Raw genomic sequence first — 22,629 nt, 5'->3', positions numbered from 1 at the left:
CTGACATTATCTCACACCACTGGCCACTGATGCTCTTGCTCCAGCCAGGAGAGGTATCCCCCTCCTCCAAGGTGCTGTGTTCTCTTTCGCTTTTGTATTTTTGTTTATTCCTGCAAGAAACATGCTTTCCTATTGGATTAGTTAGGATCAGGTAGATTATCTGGTGGTAACAAATTAACACCCAAATCTCAGTGACTTAATACAGGATGGTTTGTGTCTCACTCTTGTGAGGTGCAATGTGGGTCGAGTGGTGCTTCTTCAAGTGACTACTTCTCCAGCCAAGGTCACTGCTGCAAAGGAAGAAGGGATGGAGGAGGCACCTGGACCTTAATGGGATCAGCCCGGGAGTGGCCCCTGTCTCTTTCTATTGGCCAGAATTGGTCACGTGGCCCTACGCTAACTGTATGGGGAGGCTGGGTAATGTAGAGGAGCATGTGGAATGCTGGGTGGGCACTGCTGCTCGGTGCCACATAGTTCTCCTCTTCTGACCCATTCTTCAGGTCTCTGTGAGAAGTCACTTCCTCCAGGAAGTCCTCCCAGCCCCCAGCACTGGGTTCAGGTTTCCTCCTATGTGTGTTCTATGCACACCCTCACCCTGAATGATCTGGCTGGCTCTGGTCCCCTCCTCATCCCGGGGCTCTGTGAAAGCAGGGACTGGGTCTATCTCCTGCTTGGGGCTGCCTCCCCTCAGTGCTCAGCATGGTGCCTGCCACACCGCAGGGCCCAATGACTCCTCCTTGAGTGGATGGTCATTTCCTACCTAGCCTTCAGAACTCTCTAGAATCTGGACTAATTCCATTACTTCTCCCTGCCCCTCTGCACCCAGTTGCTCTGGATTTTAGGCATTTTGTGTATAGTATGATGGGAAGTTTTCAGACTTTTGGTGGGGCAGCTCCAAATCTGATCACCAGTTTCAGTGTTTACTTGTTACAGGGCCCGAGGCAGCTTGCTTCATTGCATTGTGCCTCAGTTTCCTCATCTGTGCAATGGATTCCATTAGACCTATTAATTGTGCAAGTTCAATAAAAATGCTCTTAAAATGCATTATTATAGAACATGGCAAATCTCATACTTCACTGATTCTCAAGTGCATTTTCTTTTTTTCACCTTTTAACATATCTGAAATTGGGATTCATCTTACCATAACTATTAAAAGAGCAAGGTGTCATTGTTCAATTAGTAGTATTTATTTTTTCTCAGTGGGACATAATTGTGTGTTTTATATTCCATGACATATGAATTAACAAGTGATCATTAATTACTATCATTTTGCCTCTGTAAATGACTTCCACCTCCTATACATTTTAATTTGCAGACACTTCTCCTACCCTTCCAAGCTTTTTGACTAAAACAAATGTGAAAAATCAAGACCAGGATGGCTTCCCCATCACATCTTATAAGGGAAAAGGTCTTGTAAGTTTTGCCTGTTTCCTCATCCAAGACGCCCCCCTGCTTCTGTCTCATGTACATTTTCTCTCTTTCTTTTGAATTTCTCCCAGTGTGAGAACTAACCAGGGTCTACCTGGGATATTATTAAAAAGTACTTTACTCAAATTAACCTCATCTAATTTTTGAGTGCTGATGATGTGCTGGGCACTATGCTATGCCCTTACTTGTACATCTCACACAATCCCTACAACCTATGAGAAAAGCATTATTTCTAAGATGAGGAAACTGAGGCACAGAGAGGTTTGGTAACAGATGAGGAGACACACAGACAGCAAATGGAGGACCCAGGATTAATTGGGCTCTTTATAATGGGAGATCGCACTAAGCAGCCTCTGGTATACGTTTTGCTTTGTCTTTGGGGTGTTTATAACACAAGGACCACCACACAGCAGGTGCTCAAAATATCCTTGCTAGTGAATGGAAGAGACCACTTGGTTAGGCACTTGGGTACTGTTAGCAATGTAAATCCTCAGTTCTCATTCTCCTACTGAATGCCCTGTTACATTCCTCTGATCTTTGCCCAGAGAGAAAGATTCTATTGCTTTATTCACAGCCCCTGCCTTTCCCAAAGCCATCCTGCTCTAACATTCCCACTGTTATCTTTTGAATAAGTCCCCGCCCACCGCTTGTGTATGATCACATCATATCTCAGCCACTTGGCTCTGTGCAACCCATCCAGCTGTCTCAGAAGCATCTCCACGATGGCAGCTGGTGTTTTGGAGGTTTGCCCAAAAGCACAACAAAGGAAGAGTACACTCTGAGTTTCTGAAAACACTGAAGCATACCCTTCACTGCTCCCTGCCCCAACACGTGCCAGTTGCTGCCTCTGAAAGTCAGACTGATGCAGCCCCCGGGGCTGCTGAGAAGGTGGATTTTCTTATCTGTGGCCTCTGGACATGCACATGTGAGCGAGCCATGAGCAGGGAGAGGATGCTTACAGAGCTGGGGAGATGGTGCCAGAATCTTTCCTTGGGTGGCAAGGGGACCATGTGGGGGTGTTGGTGCATTTATTAAAATGTGGCCTCCAATGCCAAGTCCAATGGGGGCTCAGATGAAGCCCACTCTGCTGCAAGTGACTTTGGCTTAGTACAGATGAGGTCTTGGGGAAGAAGGAAATAGAGGGGATAAGCATTAAAAAATACCTTTGCCGTGAATGGTGGGAGCAAGGTGGTGAAGGTACCAAAGGCGACAGTCCCAGGGCTTTAGGTCACACTGGAGCTAGAGCCCTGGGTGACCCATTGCCTGAACATGCTGTGGGATTAAGCCTGTGCCTCCACTGGCCAAATCTCTGGGCCCGAGCAGAGGCAGCACTGTACTCACCTTCTCTTCTGCTAGTCCCTTCTTTCCTCACTCGCTTCGTGGTCTTCCCTAGCCATTTCTACATGCAGTTTCTGTAGGGGAAAGGCAGCTGTGGTAGGTCCTTGGGGGCAGTTTGTGGGTTTAACTTTGGGTGAAGTCTCCTGCTCTAGGCTGAGCCTCATGAGTTTATAATTTAGGATTCAAGAGGGAATGTGCCTCCTACTCTCTAGGTGTTTCTGATTCCCAGAGGTGTTCCTGTGGAAGCTGGACAAACTCTGGAAGATACAGAGAGAATTCCTGGAGCTGCTGGGGAATTGGGAGATAATGGAGGGAATGAGATGGACTCTGGGTTCCTGAAAACTCTGACCTTCTATTTATCCGTCTGTCAATCAATCCACACATGGATGGTTTTTCATCAATCTAAAGTGGAGATGAGTCTTCCCTGCCTTACCTTCCTTGTTAGGTGTTGCCTTTGACTACTCTGATTTGTCTCCTTTACATTTGATACCCTCCCTCTCTCCTATCCAAGTTAAGTTCTGTGGTTACCATTTCAATTCTCAGAGCTTTTGTCATGTGCAATCTGGTGAAGAGTTAGAGAGATAGCTGGAGAAGAAAGGGAGAAGGACATAGCTGGAAAGGCTGAGTTGAAATCAGATTCAAAGGGCTGGAGGTGAGTGAAGGTGGAGGTGGGAGAGAGGAAAAAATTCCTTGAGGTCAGGAGTGGAGAAAGTTGGGGAAGTGTGGTCTAGAGAGGCTGCTGCTGGGTGTGAGAAAATTAAGGAGAAGAGCAGAGAGGACTTGAGGGATATTACCTTTATCATGTTTCCTGAAAAACTCAAGTAAAAATTGGAATTCTTTTAAAGTTTTCTTTTAGAGATTGGACTACACTTATTTGAACATGACTGCAGAGACTGGGCCAGGGAGGCTCCTGAATATATTAGAGTTATAAAGCATTCATGGCCTCAACCATGCCAGACTCTGTGCTAGGGACTGAGGGAACAAATAGGATTAAGAGGTAATTTATGCCCTGGAGGAGCTCATGGAATGCAATGATTCTGTGAGGTTGTCATTCTAAGATTGTAATATTTCAGAATTTCACTTTGCTGAAAGTCTCAACCCCAACATGTGGGCTGAGAAGTATACTTTCAGCACTTGAGTCGGGGGGCAGAATGTCTTGGAGAAGGCAGTCTGTGTCTCCTCCTCCTTCCTTCTCTTAGGAAGGGCCTTCTCTGGGTAGGTTCTAGGACCAAAGTCCAGTTGCCTTTGGGAGGATCCCTATCTGCCAACTCAGAAGATAGCTGTGATCATGCCACTGCATTCCAGCCTGGGTGACAGAGTGAGACCCTGTCTCAAAAAAAAAAAAAAAAAAAAAAAAAAAAAAAAAAAGAGGAAAAAAGACTCAAGACAGTGTAAATTGTACATACATAAGCCTTCTGATTGGGATATTCCCTCAATTGATATTTCTACTGAACAACATTTCTTATCAAGGTCTGGGGCTTAGTTAAGCTAACAAGCCATTACCCTTCAACAGAGACTTTGAATATTGATTCTAGTCAATGAACCTGCATAACTACAAGACATTCTGTCCCCTGACTTAAGGGCTAGAAGTATACTTCTCAGCCCACATGTTGGGCTTGAGAATTTCAGTAAAATGGAATTCTGAAATATTACAATCTTAGAATGACTCAGAAGATACATTTTCCTGGAACAAAAAGCTTGGTGTGGTAGACCCATCACCCTGACTCCATTTCTGGTCTTTGTCCAGCTTTGTTCTCACTCTTGGCCCTACTCTGTAGACAAACTTGGGCACTAGAACAATGCTTGAAATGTGTTTCAGGCCGGGCGTGGTGGCTCAAGCCTGTAATCCCAGCACTTTGGGAGGCCGAGACGGGCGGATCACGAGGTCAGGAGATCGAGACCATCCTGGCTAACACGGTGAAACCCCATCTCTACTAAAAAAAATTACAAAAAACTAGCTGGGCGAGGTGGCGGGTGCCTGTAGTCCCAGCTACTCGGGAGGCTGAGGCAGGAGAATGGCATGAACCCGGGAGGCGGAGCTTGCAGTGAGCTGAGATCCGGCCACTGCACTCCAGCCTGGGTGACAGAGCAAGACTCCGTCTCAAAAAAAAAAAAAAAAAAAAAAAAGAAATGTGTTTCAGAGTCCAACTGTGGCCTAAATCCCCAAAGACAGCTATGTAGATTCATTGACTAGGATCAATGTTCAAAGTTTCTGCTGAAGGGTAATGTTTGTTAGCTTAACTAAGCCCCAGACCTTGATAAGAAATGTTGTTCAGTGGAAATATCAATTAAGGTAATATCCCAATCAGAAGGCTTATGCATATACAATTTACTCACACTCTCTTGAGTCTTTTTTTTATTTGAGACAGGGTCTCACTCTGTCACCCAGGCTGGAATGCAGTGGCATGACCACAACTCACTGCAGCCTCAGCCTCCTGGGCTCAGGTGATTCCTCCACCTCAGGCTTCTGAGTAGCTGGAACTACAGGCACCCACTGCCATGACTGGCTAATTTTTGTATTTTTTGTAAGGACAGGTGAGGCAGGAAAATAAGGTCTAGAGACAGGGAACATAAGGCTGATTCACACTTCAGCTTTAACAGGAAATATCCTCTCCATAGGGCATACTCTAAGTAAATAACTTTGTAACTTTACTTCATCCTCTTACTTTACATAGGATGTACCCCAAGTAGAGGGTATTTAAATTCACAAAAACTCTGTAACAGGCCTTTTGAGCCCCTATGCTCAGGCCCGCTACCACACTGTAGAGCTTACTTTCATTTTCAGTAAACCCCTTCATTCCTTCCTTTTATTGGCATCTTCTTCAGGGCCTGAAGATGAAGCTTTAATTGCCTTTAAGATTTAGCAGGACATGGTGTCTTTTGTAGACCCAGGAGTCAAAGCCCTGTAACTCAATGTCACAAGGACTTTAAAAACACATACAGGAAGATACATGGATATAATAACCTCAATTAAAATTTTTTTCTCTCAGTTTGTTTTTTCCTAAGCAAACCAAAGCTTAATAATGATACGACAACTTGATCATATGAAAGTTTTTGTTTTTGTTTTTAAAAATAAATCCTCTTATTGTGACTTCCACTGATCATTTATGACATGCTTGGACTTTGTGGTTTGTCCTGAACATCCCTCCTTAAACCGTCGTTTTATTTTAGGACTAAATTTACCATACAAGATTTTTTCTCATAGAAAATTATTTCTCTCTAAGCTTTCTAACCACAAAAAGTCTCTTTATTTTTATAACTTTATTTACATCTTTTTTATTTCTTGGTTCCTTTTACTTTGTTTTATACATGATCTTTAAATAAGGTTTGAATTAGACAAAAAATGTTCACCTTTTTTGAAAGGATGCACTTTTTTTTTTAAAGAATGTTTTCCTATGATTATATTTTATTGGAAAATATCTAAACAATGAAATGAAATATCTATTATTTAATTTAACTTTAGATTCTAAATTATAATAAATTTATCTACATGTATTTATTCTATTACATTTACCTAATTATTTTGTTTTAATTATTTACCTGTATTATTTATGAAAACTGCTATAGTCATCATTTAAAGTTATGAAACCACCATTGCAAAATTTTAACTGAGACAGTGAAAAAGATTTGACTTAACTGACTCCATCTTGCTTTTAACCTCCGAGCTGTCCTTGTTCATTCCTCGGCGTAGGCCAAACTAACTTTGGGATGGACTTAATTTATAGTTTAGCTTTGAAACAAAGATGATAACAGTCCTTTCCCAAAACAAACCTCCTTACTGCCTGGGGACTACACTGCCTAAAGCCACAGGATTAGAAGTTATGGTAATCTTATTAAATTCAAGATGCAGCTATTTTCATTAAACCAATATCAATGCCCTATTTATTAAAAATTAAACAAGCAAAGATCATCCTTTTTGGGGCTGGGTTTATAATTTTGTAACCCCTATATCAAATTTTGACACCTTATAGTATTTGGCAGGGAGAAGTATGAAATTGCTTGATTAATAAATGCAAACAAAAATTTATGCTGGAAATTCTTAAGACATTTCTAATATTACTTTACCAATTAGTTATTAAATATTTTACTTAAGTTACATAAACTTGAAAAAGCATTTGACTAATCTTTTTCTTTTTTAATACCTGATTTAAGCACTTTTATTTTATTTTTTTTAAGCCAACTAGTTAGAGCTCTTTTATAGATTTTTAGTAGTGAAACATTGTGTACACAACACATAAATACATAGACATATTAGGCATGCCAGTAGAAGTACATCTTGTAGATTCATAAAAACCTTTTTTTTCCTTAGACTTTCAGATTGTTGATAACCTGTTTCACAACCCTGAGCAGTAGTCATCTAATTTGCATATCAAAGGAAACAACTCAGGTGAAAATCAAATAGCAAAATTTACATTATAAGGTGCAGAGAGAAGAAGTTTAGTGTGTTAGATGGAGATTAAAACAGATTTAATTGTCAATTAAACATAAAATTGTAGAAATGATAAAGGCCTTTTAAATACACACACACACACACACACACACACACACACACACAAGATTCTATAGCTTTTACTTCAGAACTTTTAGCCATGAGATACATACAAATTCACTGGCTTGCAAAAAGAACTTGTTGGATCTAAACAGTGGTTTTTATCTTAATAGAAAAATAACAGCAGGTTTAGAGCAGGCGGAAAATAAAAAATCGATTAAAAAGGACTTAGGAATTCTATAGTTTGCCGATCGACCTTATGGCTCTTTTTCCTTAATGTAAACGTGCACAAAGGCCGTATTATTTCCATATTATATAAGATTTGACAAGTAGAGGCACCATAAAACCTATGGAGTGCTCGAAAGGGAGTCATTCTTGTTTTCTCTTCATTCTTAGATCATTTGTTTCCCATCTTTTTTTTTTTTCCTTAAAAGCTGGGGCCTAGGGTTTTTGTGTGGTGGATCCATGTGTGCTTCTGGTGGGCAGGACTCCACAGTGTGTCACCACTGAGTGGTTTCCACCCTCTTTGTGTCTTGTTTCTCTCTCCAGAGGTCTATGACCTCAGGCAGAGAGGACTCAAAATGCTGGGTGATCAGCCTTTATATGTGTTTCCTGGACAAGCCAGTTTAAAAATTAATTTTTGTTGGGGATTTTCCTGCATGACAGCTGCACATCATAGGGGGTCAATCCCGCAGACACTCCCACGAGGCCTTCAGACACCTAGGGCACCTTTCGGCTGTGGGGAGCAAATGCCCTTTCTCTTCAGAGCTGAGAAAACTCAGTCACTCATTAACGTATGAAAACAACAGTTCAGTTCCTCATGCAAATGTGCGCAGACAAACTGAATTAAGATTAAATTTGGGAGAAAAAGCAATAGAAAAGACTCTTTAGAATGCATCTCCAAACTAGAATTAGGGTCCTTAAACAACAAATTCCTACAAGAGAAAAGTAAAAAACCAGCCAAGATCACTTCCTGTAAACTGTATTCGGCCACCTGTTACTTTGTAGCTCTCGTGTGCCATTATACATGCCAAGGTCAAATCCTCTCACAGTGCCAAGTCATCTCTGGAACCCCAGAGCCAAAAAAGTCAGGTCATGAAATCCAGAAAAACAGCTTTAGACCTGAAAGAAATATGCCCTTGACTCTTGAAACTCCCCAAAGAGAACAGAACACCCCAAAAGGAGATGAGTGGTGCCTTTGTTCTGAATTCTTTAAAAGGGTTTCAAGTCATTAGACTCCTTCTCTAAATTTTTTGGTACTGCAGATGGCAAAAGGGGAAAGGAGATATAGGGTGGAAGGAAAGTAAATGAAAGATTTTTTTTTTAAGGCAGGAAGCAAATACAGTAACTAAACACATGTGTTTTTTTTTTTTTTTTTCTCTTTTACAGCTGTGAGGAATTTTAGCCAAATTAGACAGGCCCTGTTTCCCATAATTTGGAATTCTCACTTGGATTTGACCAAGTCAGGTAGAGTTGGTCAAATCTGATGGGAGAAAGACCAGAACAAACAACAAAAAACCCCCAACAATATGATCACTGAGCGCTCTAATGGCAAGGAGAAATTCAGTCCAGCTGGCTGTTAATCTTAACTTTAGCCAAGACAAACTCCAATTCAGTTACTAAGACCCAGGGATGGATCTTAGGCTGAAGACGTCTCTCCACCATCCTAGAAGCAAGAAAAAAACCTCGTCTTCCCTGTTGGAAGTGAGCTCAAACTCTATAAAGGAGTTACCTGCCTTCCACCGTCATGGAAGCAGAAAAAAACTTGCCTTCCTTGTGGAAGCAAGTAAAACTCCAGAAGAAAGAGGAGTTGTATAGCAAAATAAACTTTAGATCTTGACCAGATTTTGAGAGATCAGGGATTCCCTGAAGGGGGTGCTCTCAGACCTCAGCAAATTGTCCTATTGGTTTCAGCCATAAAGTTAGCTCATGCTGGTACCAAGCACCACAGGAAATTTGTCAAAGGTCAGGAGCATCTCCACTCAGAATGCCCCCGTGATTACCAAATGTGAACCCCCAAAATTTGAGACAGGTCTCTGTTAACTTAGGTTTATTTTGCCAAGGTTGAGGACGAGTGCCCATGACACAGCCTCAGGAAGTCCTGAGGACATGTGTCCAAGGTGGTCGGGGCACAGCTTGGTTTTATACATTTTAGGGAGACATGAGACATCAATCAATATATATAAGAAGTACATTGGATCTGTCTAGAAAGGGGAGGACAACTTGAAGCAAGGAGGGGGCTTCCAAGTCACAGATAGGTGAGAGACAAATGGTTGCACTCTTTTGAGTTTCTGATAAGCTTTTTTAAGGGAGGCAATCAGAATATGTGTCTATCTCAGTGAGCAGGATGACTTTAAATAGAAAGGCAGGCAAGTTTGCCCTGAGCAGTTCCCGGCTTGACTTTTCCCTTTAGCTTAGTAATTTTGGGGCCCCAAGATTTTCCTTTTACACCTACTTCTGCTCACACCCACAAAACACGAAAAACAAATGTTTGCGAGGATGCTTTTCTTAGAGCTGGCCGGTTTTAAGGTTATAGGGAATGATTGCCAAATACATTTCTGTCCTAGTTTCCTTATGCCAAGCCTGTGTTTTATTGCTGGGTGTACTTTCTTCACACACAGTCTCTACCTTTATCAGGAGTAAGGGTTATCTAGGTTTTCACAAAGGCTTAGTTTTCTGCCCTTGGTGCCAGTGCGCGCCTTTGTTTATGGAGCTGAAGCAGGACTAGGCAGGAGGGAATCAGAGATATTTGGACAAGAGGAGGGTTTCATTTTGGCCATTTTTTAAAAGGCTGAATGCTTCCTGAGAGATGGGAGACTTCAAAGGCCTGGTGTTCTGGCTAAAAGCAGTAGGTGAAACTCCCTTTCTGTGGCCTGCTGAGGAAATGCCAATGCACTCAGTTGCTCCTGTCATCTTTCTCCCTCCCTCTGCCCCTCACCATGCAGGGCACCCACACTGGGTCCAAGGTCCCTGATGCAAATTCATTTTATTGTATATTTTGGGGTCTGATCACCACTGGTTTCTCCTCTCCACCTAGGAAAATCCTAGATGGTGTCTTTTTCCAATAGAAGGCTGTTTTATCTACATTGAAAATCTGTTGTTTGGTGTACCCACCTTTGTCAGAGGCATGTGAACCAGAGAAACTCAATCTTAAACAGGAGCTGGGAAAAATGAGGGTGAAGCCTACTGGGTCTCATTCCCAGACGGTTAAGGCATTCTAAGTCACAGGATGAGATAGGAGGTCAGCACAAAATACAGGTCATAAAGACCTTGCTGATAAAACAGGTTGCAGTAAAAGAACCGACCAAAGCCAAAATGGCCACAAGAGTGTCTTCTGGTCATCCTCACTGCTACACTCCCACCAGTGCCATGACAGTTTACAAATGTCGTGGCAACAACAGGAAATTACCCTATATGGTCTAAAAAGGGGGGGCATGAATAATCCACCCCTTGTTTAGCATATAATCAAGATATAACCATAAAAATGGGCAACCAGCAGCTCTTGGTGCTGCTCTGTCTATGAAGTAGCCATTCTTTTATTCCTTTAGTTTCTTAATAAACTTGCTTTCACTTTGGACTGCGGACTCGCCCTGAATTCTTTCTTGTGCGAGATCTAAGAATCCTTTCTTGGGGTCTGGATTGGGACCCTTTTCCTATAACATATTTCTTTGTTCTGTAACACCTTCTTCAGTGATCTCAGTTGGATCTTCTAGATAACCTGCTGCAGCTTCTTCATCAGCACTTGCTGTCTCACTGTGTATTTTTATGTTATAGAGACAGCTTCTCTCCTTAAACCTCAGGAATCAAACTTTGCTATATTCCAACTTTTCTTCTGCAATTTTCTCACCTGTCTCAGCCTTCATAGAATTGAAGAGAGTTAGGGCCTTGCTCTGGATTAGGCTTTGGCTTAGGGAATATTTGATCTTCTATCCAGATCCCTCAAACTTTCTCCTTATCAGCAATAAAGGTGTTTTGCTATCTTATCATTCATGTTCACTGGAGTAGCATTTCCAATTTCCTCCAAGAACTTTTACTTTGCATCTACCACTTGCCTACCACTAGGCCCAAGAGGCCTAGCTTTTGGCCCGCCTCGGCTTTTGATATGCCTTTCTCATTAAGTTTAATCATGTCTAGCTTTTGGTAAAACGTTAGAGATGTGCGACTTTTTCTTTCACTTTAACACTGAGAGTCCATAGTAGGGTTATGAATTGGCCTCATGTCAATATTGTGTGTCTCAGGGAATAGGGAGGCCTAAGGAGAGGGAGAGAGATGGGTGAACGACTGGTTGGTGACACAGTCAGAACACACACATTTATTAAGTTTGCCATCTTATATAGGCTCAGTTTGTGGTGCCCCAAAACAATTACAATAGTAATGTCAAAGATCACAGACCACAGATCACCATAAGAGACATAATAATAATGAAAGAATTTTAAATATTGAGAATTTTAAATGTTACCAGAATGAGACGCAGAGACACAGAGTGAATACATGCATTGGAAAAATGGCGCTGACAGACTTGCTTGCCACGAAATCTTGAGTTTGTAAGAAACACAATATCTGCGAAGTACAATAAAATGAGGTATGCCTGTTGGCTCAGCAATAAAAAGAAAGAAACTGTGGCTACACGCAACAACTTGGATGGACCTCAAGAATATTACGCTGAGAGAAAAAAGCCATTCTCAAAAGGTTATGCATACTTATATTTATGTAACACTCTACAAATGACAATAATATAGGAATGGAGCGTTTGGTGGGTTAGGAGTTGGGGAGGCTGTGACAATAAAGGGAGGGGGAAGGCAGTTTCTTTGTGGTGATGGAGCCCTTCTGTATCCTGATTGTGGTGGTGATTGCACAAATCTGTACACATGATAACATTTCATAATTCTATACACAGAAAGCTGTGTCAAAACTGGTGGAACCCAAGTAAGAGTTCAGAAAATAGTGTACCATTGTGATTTTTTGTTTTTTTGAGACAGGGTCTCACTCTGTTTGCCCAGGCTGGAGTATAGTGGCGTGAACATGGCTCACTGCAGCCTCAATCTGCCAGGTTCAAATGATCCTCCCAGCTCAGCCTCCTGAGTGGCTGGGACTACAGGCGTACACCACCATGCCTGGCTAATTTTTTATTTTTTTTTTGTAGAGACAGGGTCTCACTATGTTGCCTAAGCTGGTCTCAAACTTCTGGATGCAAGTGATCCTCCTGCCTTGGCCTCCCAAAGTGCTGGGATTACAGGCCTGAGCCACCATGCCTGGCCCACCATTGTGAATTTTTTGATAATGTACTGTGGTTATGTTAAATGTCATTATTAAAAAAAGCTGTGTGAAGGGTATATGAGAACTCTCTGTACTGTTTTTACAATTTCTTGTGAGTATTAAAATTTTTTTCAAGATAAACAGTAAAAAAAAAACCAAACAAATAAAACTCCAAAACAAAACAAAACACGCCCCCCGCCCGCCCAGTCTTCTCATTCCACAGCTTGAGCTCTGTCTCCTTTGCGTGATGCTCCTTACGTCATGCTGCATTGTTTGCCATCATAAAACCAGAGCTAAAAAGGAGAAGAAACAAACATTTTGGCAAAAACAGTGTTTCTCAAAGGGTGTCTGTTAAACACTGATTCAGTAGGATTTGTTAGGGGGGAAAAAATATTCTGTGTCCAAGCACATTCAGGAAATCCTGGGTTAAACAGTTTTCTTTAGTGAAAGACTTAGGATATGAATGTATGTTGTGGATCTCTAAGGGGAGGCTAAAGAATATGGCAACTCCTTAGGTTTTTGTCCATAGAATCTTTTGTTTTCTCCTCTGAGTATCCCAAGAGACTAGAGATCCATGTGCTTGGGAAACACTGAGCCAACACATTCATCGGAGAAGAGAAAAGCAAGGAGCTGTGGATTAGTTTCACTTCGGAGTTGGGTGTCGAGCTTCAGGCCTTGGCTCTGCCTAGCCTTTTGAAATGTACTTAGTGTAATAACTTACGGGAGACATGCTGGAAAGAAAGAGGTCAATCTTCATGGTGCGAAGGTCTGATTTTCATTTTTTGATTCTCTACTTTCAGTAATGACTTTGGAGAGAGTTCTTCTTCCTCCTCTGCTCTATCTTTAAGGTTGGAGGCCCCATTCCTCATCTGACAGCGGGCCTGGATGGATGGAGAATAATTGACAATCCACACTGGGAGGTGAGCAGGAGATGATGGGCCTTTGGGGACATAGGTCATGAGGAAGCAGATCCAGGAGGAACATTCTCTGACTACAGGGTTGGCCAGCCATGCAGTGAACTCTAAGTTTATAAGACATTTGCTCATGAGGAGTGAAACCCGGGGGTGGAGGAGAGGATCTGAGTAGACTGAAGAAGTCACCCCAAATATTATCTTTATGTGGGCTTTTTTTTTTTTTTTTTTTTTTTTTTTTTTTGAGACTGAGTCTGGCTCTGTTGCCCAGGCTGGAGTGCGGTGGCCGGATCTCAGCTCACTGCAAGCTCCGCCTCCCGGGTTCACGCCATTCTCCTGCCTCAGCCTCCCGAGTAGCTGGGACCACAGGCGCCCGCCACTTCGCCCGGCTAGTTTTTTGTATTTTTTAGTAGAGACGGGGTTTCACCGTGTTAGCCAGGATGGTCTCGATCTCCTGACCTCGTGATCCGCCCGTCTCGGCCTCCCAAAGTGCTGGGATTACAGGCTTGAGCCACCGCGCCCGGCAATGTGGGCTTTTTATGGTTATAACATTTCTAGTGCATTATAGTTACCTATTTTTGCATAACAAATTGCCTCCAAACTTAGTGGTTTAAAACAGCAATACATTTTGTTATCTCACAGTTTCTCTTGGTCAGGAATTTGGGAATGATTTAGCTGAGTGGTTCTGGGTTCTTGTCTCTCATGAGGCTGCAGTCTTCTGGAGAGTTGTTTGGGGCTGGAGGATCTGATTCCAAGATGTTGCACCCACATGGATTGCACATTCATGTTGGCTGTTGGCAAAAAACCCCTCAGTTCCTCACCAAGTGGACTTCAGATAAAGTTGCTTGAGTGTTCTCACAACATGGCAGCTGGCTGCTTCCAGAGCAAGTGATCCAAGACAGGAAGAGCAAAGTGGAAGCTGCAATGTCTTTTGTGATGTAGTCTTAGGAGTCACACTTTATCATTTCTGCAATACCCTGTTGGTTACATAGATCAGCCCTATTCATCCCTATTGAATGTGAGAAGGGGGATATATATATAATGGCATACATTTCAGAATGAAAGAATCATTGGGAGCCATCTTGAAAGTCTGCTACTACAAGTAACCTATAAGAGAAAGAAACTGTTGAATAAACATCCTTAAGTGGGGTGATATGCATTCTTAAATGGCTAAAAGCATGAACATTTTAAAAAGACTATTACTCTTTTTTTTTTCTCCATAAGGAGCATAATGCTAGGGTCTCAATTTGCCCATTCTTTCAACAAATATTTGTTGAGCACCTATGTTGTGCCACCAGTTTGCCTAGGATCTTTGCACTGGGAGCCCTGCTAGAGAAACATATTGCAGTTGCATAGTCAGAAACCAGACAGACAAGACCAGGAAGAAGTACTGCCTTGATTCATACCCAGACCTGAATATTTGTCATTCATCGTAATAAGTAGGGGCCTCAAGTAATTGCACTGGCCTGAACAGCACTTCTACCCTTTGTTTGTTGGTTGGATAATGACTTCATTTCATGCGCTCTAGTAAACCGATTGACTGTCCTCTCCCACCTCTTTCTCTGATCATAATTCTTTCTGTTCCCATTTCATTCAGAGACATGTGCCCTCCAAACCACACTCCCCACACTTATCAAAGCCAAATAGCTTCCTGATGCCTTCCCCATATTTCTAAAAGCAAGCTCCTCTTACCTTACACAGAGAGACTAAGTTGAACAGGAAACTTAATTAATACACAATTTATCTTTTCCTTCAGGTTATTTATTTCTCAGTCAAAACTCTTGGTTGCCTGCAAGAAATGGATGCTGGCCCTGTTAAGCATAAGGGAATTTATTGGAAGGACACGAGAGTTCTCAGCATTGATAAGTGGCTTGAAAACCAAACTTAGGAAAGAGGTGAGAACCAAGGGCTTTTTCTAGCGCCAGGCACCAGTGTGCCACTGCGGCCACTGTGATAAAGCACCTTCAGTTGATCCTCTTGCCCTTGCTTCACACCTATAATATTCAAAGTTCTGGGAAATAACATCCAATTGGCTTGGCCTAGGCTCTGGGTTTCATGGGTGGGAAGTAGCAAGACCTGACTCATTTTGTTGTCAACAACAGCAAGAAAAGGAAGGTAGGAAGGAAGGAAGGAAGGAAGGAAGGACAGAGGAAGGAAGGAAGGAAGGAAGGAAGGAAAGCAGGAAGGAAGGATGAAAAAGAGAAAGAGAAAGAGAAAGAAAAAGGGCAAATGTTTCTACACATTTACTAAATGACTCTTGATGATTTGTTTCCAAGCCATTCAAACGGAACCTTTCCATTACCCAAGGAAGAGTCAATTACTTCTTACTCCTCAGGATCCAAGCAAGGCTTGTATTTTCCATAAACAAGCCCCCCAAATTGGCAAACACTCACAAGAAGTGCTTCAATTGGATATTCTGTTAATTTACCAATAATCATCTCTGAATGCCATTTATTACAGAAAATTAGATGAATTTAGCTTGAACAGAAAAATATTGATTGCCACCCTCTGAATTTTTAATATGAGTGTTTGATTTATAAATTAATCCTTCATTTTGTTAATTAGAGCAAACAGGCAGTCTCCAAACCTGGGCTATGGTGCTGAGCATTATTGTAACTTTCATCAGCAATTTTAGTTATTAATGATTTATTAAAATGAATTTCTTCTCTGGTTCAGGTTTTGTGTCTTGCTCTAGTAAGCAGCCTCATGCTTGCCAGGTTTGTGGTGGTGTTTTTATAATTCTTTCTTCAGTCCTTCATTCTCAACCTACTTGCCCATTTTGACTGGCTTTATTCCAAGCATTTTTTCCAGAGGGTTAACCTGGTTGATCTCTACTTTGCCCCAGGATCCTCTAACATCCTTCAAAAGAGTGTTGGGTTTTAGATGACTCAAAGGGCCTCTGATTGTCCAAATCTCTATCCCCAAAACCTAGACCCCGCTTGGTAAGTAGCAGGAGCGCAGGTAATTACTGGATGGACATGCACTCACCTGCACACCTTTTAAACTTCACAGGAACCAGACCCAGTCCACAGCCCAAGCAGGTAAATTGGATTGGGCTACACTATGCCTCTTGCCAGTGCTCATTTTAGGCATTACCATGTGCCAACATTCTGAGCAGTAAGACATCAGGAGAAGCTGCTAAGGTAGGGGGCAAGAGGAAACACTTCCGTAAAAATTTAACTTGCCGGAAAAAAGAAACTAAAGAAATAAATAATCCCTTTACCCCACACACACATTTTTTTTTGGTAGAAAAATGATTGTCAATGATTGAAAGAGTGAGAAAGTGAACAGATCCTGTCTTAGTTTGTTTGGGTTTCTATAACAAAATACCATAACTGGGGAGCTTATAAGCAACAGAAAATTATTTCTCACAGTTCTGGAGGCTGGAAAAGTCCAAAATCAAGAGGCCAGCAGATTCAATGTCTGGTGAGAGACCATATTCAGGTTCATAGATGGCACCTTCTTCCTGTGTCCTCATATGATGGAAGAGATAAGAGGTCTTTCTTGGGCCTCTTTTGTAAGGGCCCTAATCCCATTCATGAGGGCTCTGCCCTAATGACCTAATTACTTCCCAAAGCCTCCCCATCCCATTCCCCCAGCCAATACCATCACCTTGGGGGTTAGAATTTTAACATATGAATTTTGGAAAAACACAAACATTCAGACCACAGCAAATGCTTTCAGTTTTTCAAGGATCTTCCACCATGAGTATCCTGCTTCGTTTTTTAAATCACCCTGAGAAATGGAGAAAATATAGTCTGGTTGATTCATGCTTAGGTCCTGGAGTTAAATAGAATCCTATCTTTGCCATTAGCTAGCTGTGGTGATGTGAGACAAGTTAATTTACGTCTCTGATCCTCTGTTTCTTTATCAATAAAATAGGAACAAAAAGATTCTGTATTTCATGGAGCTTACTTTGTGGTTGCCCTGTGAAGAGGGCAGGATCCACCTCCCCCAATCCCGAATTGGTTCAAATGTTGAAATTGATGATGTCACAAGTGCACCAAAAGGGGAGGAAAATATTTTTTACTCAGTTCATGAGTCTTTTTGGGAGGGTTTGGGAGGCACCCAAGTTGGTCTGAAAATGGCTCAAAGTGGCAGTGCTTTTGGTTTTTATTGCGGTTAGAAGATGGGGCTGGGGTTTGAGTTCCCAAAATCACACAGGGGTTTGCACAGGTTGAATTTCCCCACTGGTGCCAAGGGAGGGAGTATTTGGGCTTTCTTATCAGCTTGCCCAGATGTGGGGCAAAAAGAACAGGAATGGTGGAAGCTTGAAAACTGTCAGTGGTCAAACATAAAAAGTGACATCCAACTATTATAGAGTTGCTATGAGAAAATATCTGTCTAAAGCACTTAGCTCAGTGTAGGGCTATAGTAAGTGGTTAATAAACAAATTATTAATGTCATGATTGATTTAATCCTTTTAAGAAGCTTTTGCATCTATGACCTCATTTCCTCTATATATTAACCCAAGAAATTGAGAGATCTGATCAGAGGTAGATCTGGTACAATGAAAGCACCCAGTGAATGGTTGCTTCTGGCATTGCTATCACCATTCCCATCATCATCATCGTTGTCAACTTTGTCATTATCACCATCACAACCATCACCACCACCACCACCATCATCACCAGCTTCATCATCAGCATCATCATAAGAATCACATCACCACCACTGTTACTTTTGCCACAATCATCATGAGCATCACCAACACCATGACTGCCATCACTACCACCAGTGTCCCATTGTTGTTACCATCATGATCATCATTATCACCATTGCCTTCATCACAATCTCCACCATCATCATCACTATCTAAGATTTCTCTTAGATTATCCACCGTTTTGTGTAAAAAGTAGAGGTTCCTCTTCAAAGAGACTTTCTTCCCTAATTAGGAATAAATAGTAACTTCTCTTAGAAGCAAAATTTGTTCAAAGAACTTTGCTATCATTCTTAGATATCTGCTAGCCATAATAAAGAAATCAATGTGCTTTGTGTTCTTACCTCTCACAATTTAGCCTAAATATTTGCCCTAGCATGCTTATACTGGTCTAAGCAAGCATTAGGTCATAGCCTGTTCCTCTTCCTTATTTGGAGGTGTTTTTACCTTTCTCAGCATTCTATAAGTTACTTCCTCCTTCCTTTGTTCTCCTCTGCCTTTGCCTCTTTAGAAAGTTCTAAGTTGCTAGCCAATCAGGACAAATACAGAATGTGAGGTTCCATTCCAGCCAATGGAAACAGGACACAGCAGTAGGGTAGATGTGTCAGGTTATAAATAACCTAATGGCCCACCAGCATCCATTCCTGCAGCAATTAGCTAAGACTGGAAGGTGGGCCATGTTCCCTTCAGGCCACCTTGCCCATTCGTCATGGACTGAAAGAAAACTTCCTTTGAAAAGGGGTTGGGGGAGTTTCCCTGGAGGTGTTCAGGCAAGGAGGAAATGACCCTTAGAGGAAATGATGGGCCTCTCTACTGCTGTTAATGGCTAAATAAATACACTGGAGTTGGCTCACAGCTGCAGTAACCACACCTCACCTGAGGAACCTGTTGGCCACAATGGAGGCTCTGTCATATGTGTAATGCCTAGACACCCACATAGATCAGTCCCAAAAAGGTGTTGCAATGAAAACGAACACAGCAAACACCATCAAAAGTGCTTTTACAAATAACTCAGCTCCTTTATTTGTATGATTTTGAGCACTGGGATGATGACACTCTTCACCGATATTCTTGAAATCCTGTTTTATAAACCTGTGCCATTCACTCTCTCATGACCCGGTTCTCTACACCTACCTCTCTCCACACACACAAAACCAAAGCCTCCTTCAGCCTCCTCCCTGACTGCCTCCTGTTATCTTGCCTCTCTTTTCCTCTTCATTCTCCCATCACGAAAGCCAGAGAACCCATGTGGCTGGGCCAGGCCCTCCTCGGAGGGTGGAGTCAGGAAATGGGTTGTGATGGTTAATTTTATGTGTCAAGTTGGATGGGTCACAGTGCCCAGATAACTGTTCAAACGTTATTCTGGATGTTTTTGTGATGGTGTCTTTTTGGATTAGATTTACATTTAAATCGGTGGACCTTAAGTAAAGCAGATTACCCTCCCTAATGTGGATGGGCCTCAGTTAGTCATTTGAAGGCTTTATGGAACAAATATCGATTTCCCCTGCCCAAAAAGGATTCTGCCAGCAGGTTGCCTTGGGGCTCACTGCAACTCTTCCCTGGACCTCGAGCCTGTGGCCTACCCTGGAGATTTTAGGCTTACCAGGCCTCTGCAATAACGTGAGCCAGTTTCTGAAATTAAATCTCTCCCTCTATACACACACATCCTGCTGCTTCTGCTTCTCTGGAGAGCCCTGACTAATACATGGCCCAAGCCTGAATTCTCTTTTGTGGGCAGGGGACAGGGAAGTCTGGGAATACATCTATAGTTAATTTTAATGACATCACAGGTAGATTCTGGAAACTGACTTTTTTTTTTTTTCCCCTCCGCAGGTTCAGATCATATTTTCTGCTTAGAGCAGATTCCTTCTTGGGCAGACATTGAGCACACAGCCAGCTGCAGGGGCACCAGAGACATTGTGTCCTTTCTACTCTTCATGTCCTGATCCCATAATAACCTCTGAGGCCCCAGTCAGTGGGTCTTTTTTTTTTGAAATGGAGTTTCGTTCTTTTGCCCAGGCTGGAGTGCAGTGGCGCAATCTCGGCTCACTGCAACCTCCACCCACCAGGTTTAAGCGATTCTCCTGCCTCAGCCTCCCAAGTAGCTGGGATTATAGGCGTCTGCCAGCATGCCCAGCTAATTTTTGTTTTTTTTAGTAGAGGAGGGGTTTCGCCATGTTGGCCAGGCTGGTCTTAAACTCCTGGCCTCATGTGATTCACCTGCCTCGGCCTCCCAAAGTGCTAGGATTACAGGCATGAGCCACCATGCCCGGCCCAATAAGTAGTTTTTAATAAGAGTGATTTTGCCCCCTTTGGGTACATTTGGAATGTCTGGAGACATTTTTGATTATCACACCTGGGAGGTGGATAGTGTTACCGGCATCTGGTGAGCAGAGGCCAGGGATGCTGCTATATATCCTAGTACACGACAATCCCACTGCCACTCCCTAATGAAGAATTATCTAGCTCAAAATGTCAGAGGCACTTGAACCACAGTGACTCCATCATGATTAGGGACTCAGTAAAATGAAGCTGAGACCTACTGGGCTGTATCCTCAGGAGGTTACGCATTTTTAGTCACAGGATGATAGGAGGTCACAAGATACAGGTCACAAAGACTCCACTGATAAAGCAGAATGCAATAAATAAGCTGCCAAAATTCGCCAAAACCAAGATGGCAGCAAACGTGACCTCTGGTCTTTCTTACTGCTCATTATATGCTAATTATAATGTATTAACATGCTAAAAGACTCTCCTACCAGCACCATGACAGTTTACAAATGCCATGGCAACATCCATATAGGGGTCTAAAAGGAAGAGGAATCCTCCATTCTGGGAAATCCCTGGAAAACTCATGAATAATCCACCATTTGTTTAGTATATAATCAAGAAATAACCATAAAAATAGCCAACCAGGAGCCCTCAGTGCTGCTCTGTTGATGGAGTAGTCATTCTTTTATTCTTTTGCTTTCTTAATAAGCTTTCTTTCACTCTACTCTGTGGACTTGCCCCAAATTCTTGTGTGGGATCCAAAAACCTTCTCTTGGGGTCTGGATCAGGTCCCCTTTCCCATAACAAAAATGTCAAAAGTGCCAAGGTTGAGAAACCCTAAATAAGGTAAGTAACTAATACATAAAAAAGACCTTCCTTTCAATCCTACCTTCCAAAAAATTCACACATACTGTCTTTGCTTCTCTTTCTCTTTCTAAGATCACTTTGTAAGCTGAGAGAATTATGACAGAGACTGGAGCGACAGCATTTTATTTCACTGTATCTCTGTTCTCTAACGCCTCAGTGCTCCCAGCCCCAGGCCTCTTGTGTCCCAGCATAAAATCTGTGAGATTTAAACATACACCATGAGATGCCTTATAAAGCATACAGAATATGATCTGACAAGGTCCTTTGACAATGCCCTCTTTTGCACAAAATCTTCAGGCAGTAATTCAATTTCGAGGCTTTCCTCCTATTAAAATAGGTGTGTGACACTACCCAGGCCCTGGACTGAAGCACAATCTTCAGCACTGGGCATTTTTTTTTTTCTGGGTAATGGATTTTATTTCACCAAAAATAAGCATTAAAAGGCTTCTAAGGTGACACCATTGTGCTTACTGATTTTTTTTATTTTTGCTTTGGAAAATGTGAGATGTTGCTGCATAATAATAATAATCATGAACTTTAGGTTTATTCTAGGGTTAATGAATTATTATAGTGCAGTGAAAAATTATTCTCCAATAAATGTTGAATTCCATTTTTTCTGAAACCTCTCTCTCTTTTTCATATGTTTGGTGTTTTTGTCTTTTCCATTAAAGATGTGCAGATTTCAGATGAATGGGATTTGTCTGTGTTTTCTTTACCTGCTTCTGACTCTTAAAAAAATCCCATGTTAATTATTAGGTTGCACTGGGGAAAAGAAATGATATTCAGTAGCTCTCGTATTCCTTAATAAGAGATTCTTGGTGAACTTAGTGGGAACTTATTTTAGTGGGGCTAACAAGCTTTAAAAATTGGCCTTTCCACAAAATTCTCAAGTTCACCCTGATGGATTATAAGGCTTCTATCACCAGTGTCAATCCTTCTTATATGGATGATTTATGACAATGGCAGGAAATAGATCTGTTGAGCTGATGGAACTGTTTCAGAAGGGCATTCAACACTAGCCAGATCTCTCTATTACATTGGCAACAGTCTCTGGGTGTGGGTCAAAGTTTGAGGACATGCACAGCTTTCCTCATGGCTTCCCCCTCACCCATATCCTGCCCCTGCTCTCCTGTCTGAGTTGTTATCATTGAATGCTTCTGCTGAAGAGTCAGGGGCCCGAAAATCAATTGCTAGGATAATACAACCAACACTCGTTCAATTATTGTCTACTGAGCACCTACTGTGGGTCAGGTCCAGTGTGTAGAAATGGGGACACAGGAGTACAATATGAACCCTGGCCCCAAGGATGTCACCACCTGTGTTCCCAGAATCTGTACAGATCTAACATTTAGCCCTAGGGTGCTGAGATAACACAAAGGACTGCATTGCCAGATTAGACTTGCAAGAAT

This window comes from Theropithecus gelada, chromosome 2 (assembly GCF_003255815.1).
Source record: "Theropithecus gelada isolate Dixy chromosome 2, Tgel_1.0, whole genome shotgun sequence".
NCBI classification, from domain to species: Eukaryota; Metazoa; Chordata; class Mammalia; order Primates; family Cercopithecidae; genus Theropithecus; species Theropithecus gelada.
This window is presented reverse-complemented; position numbering follows the sequence as displayed.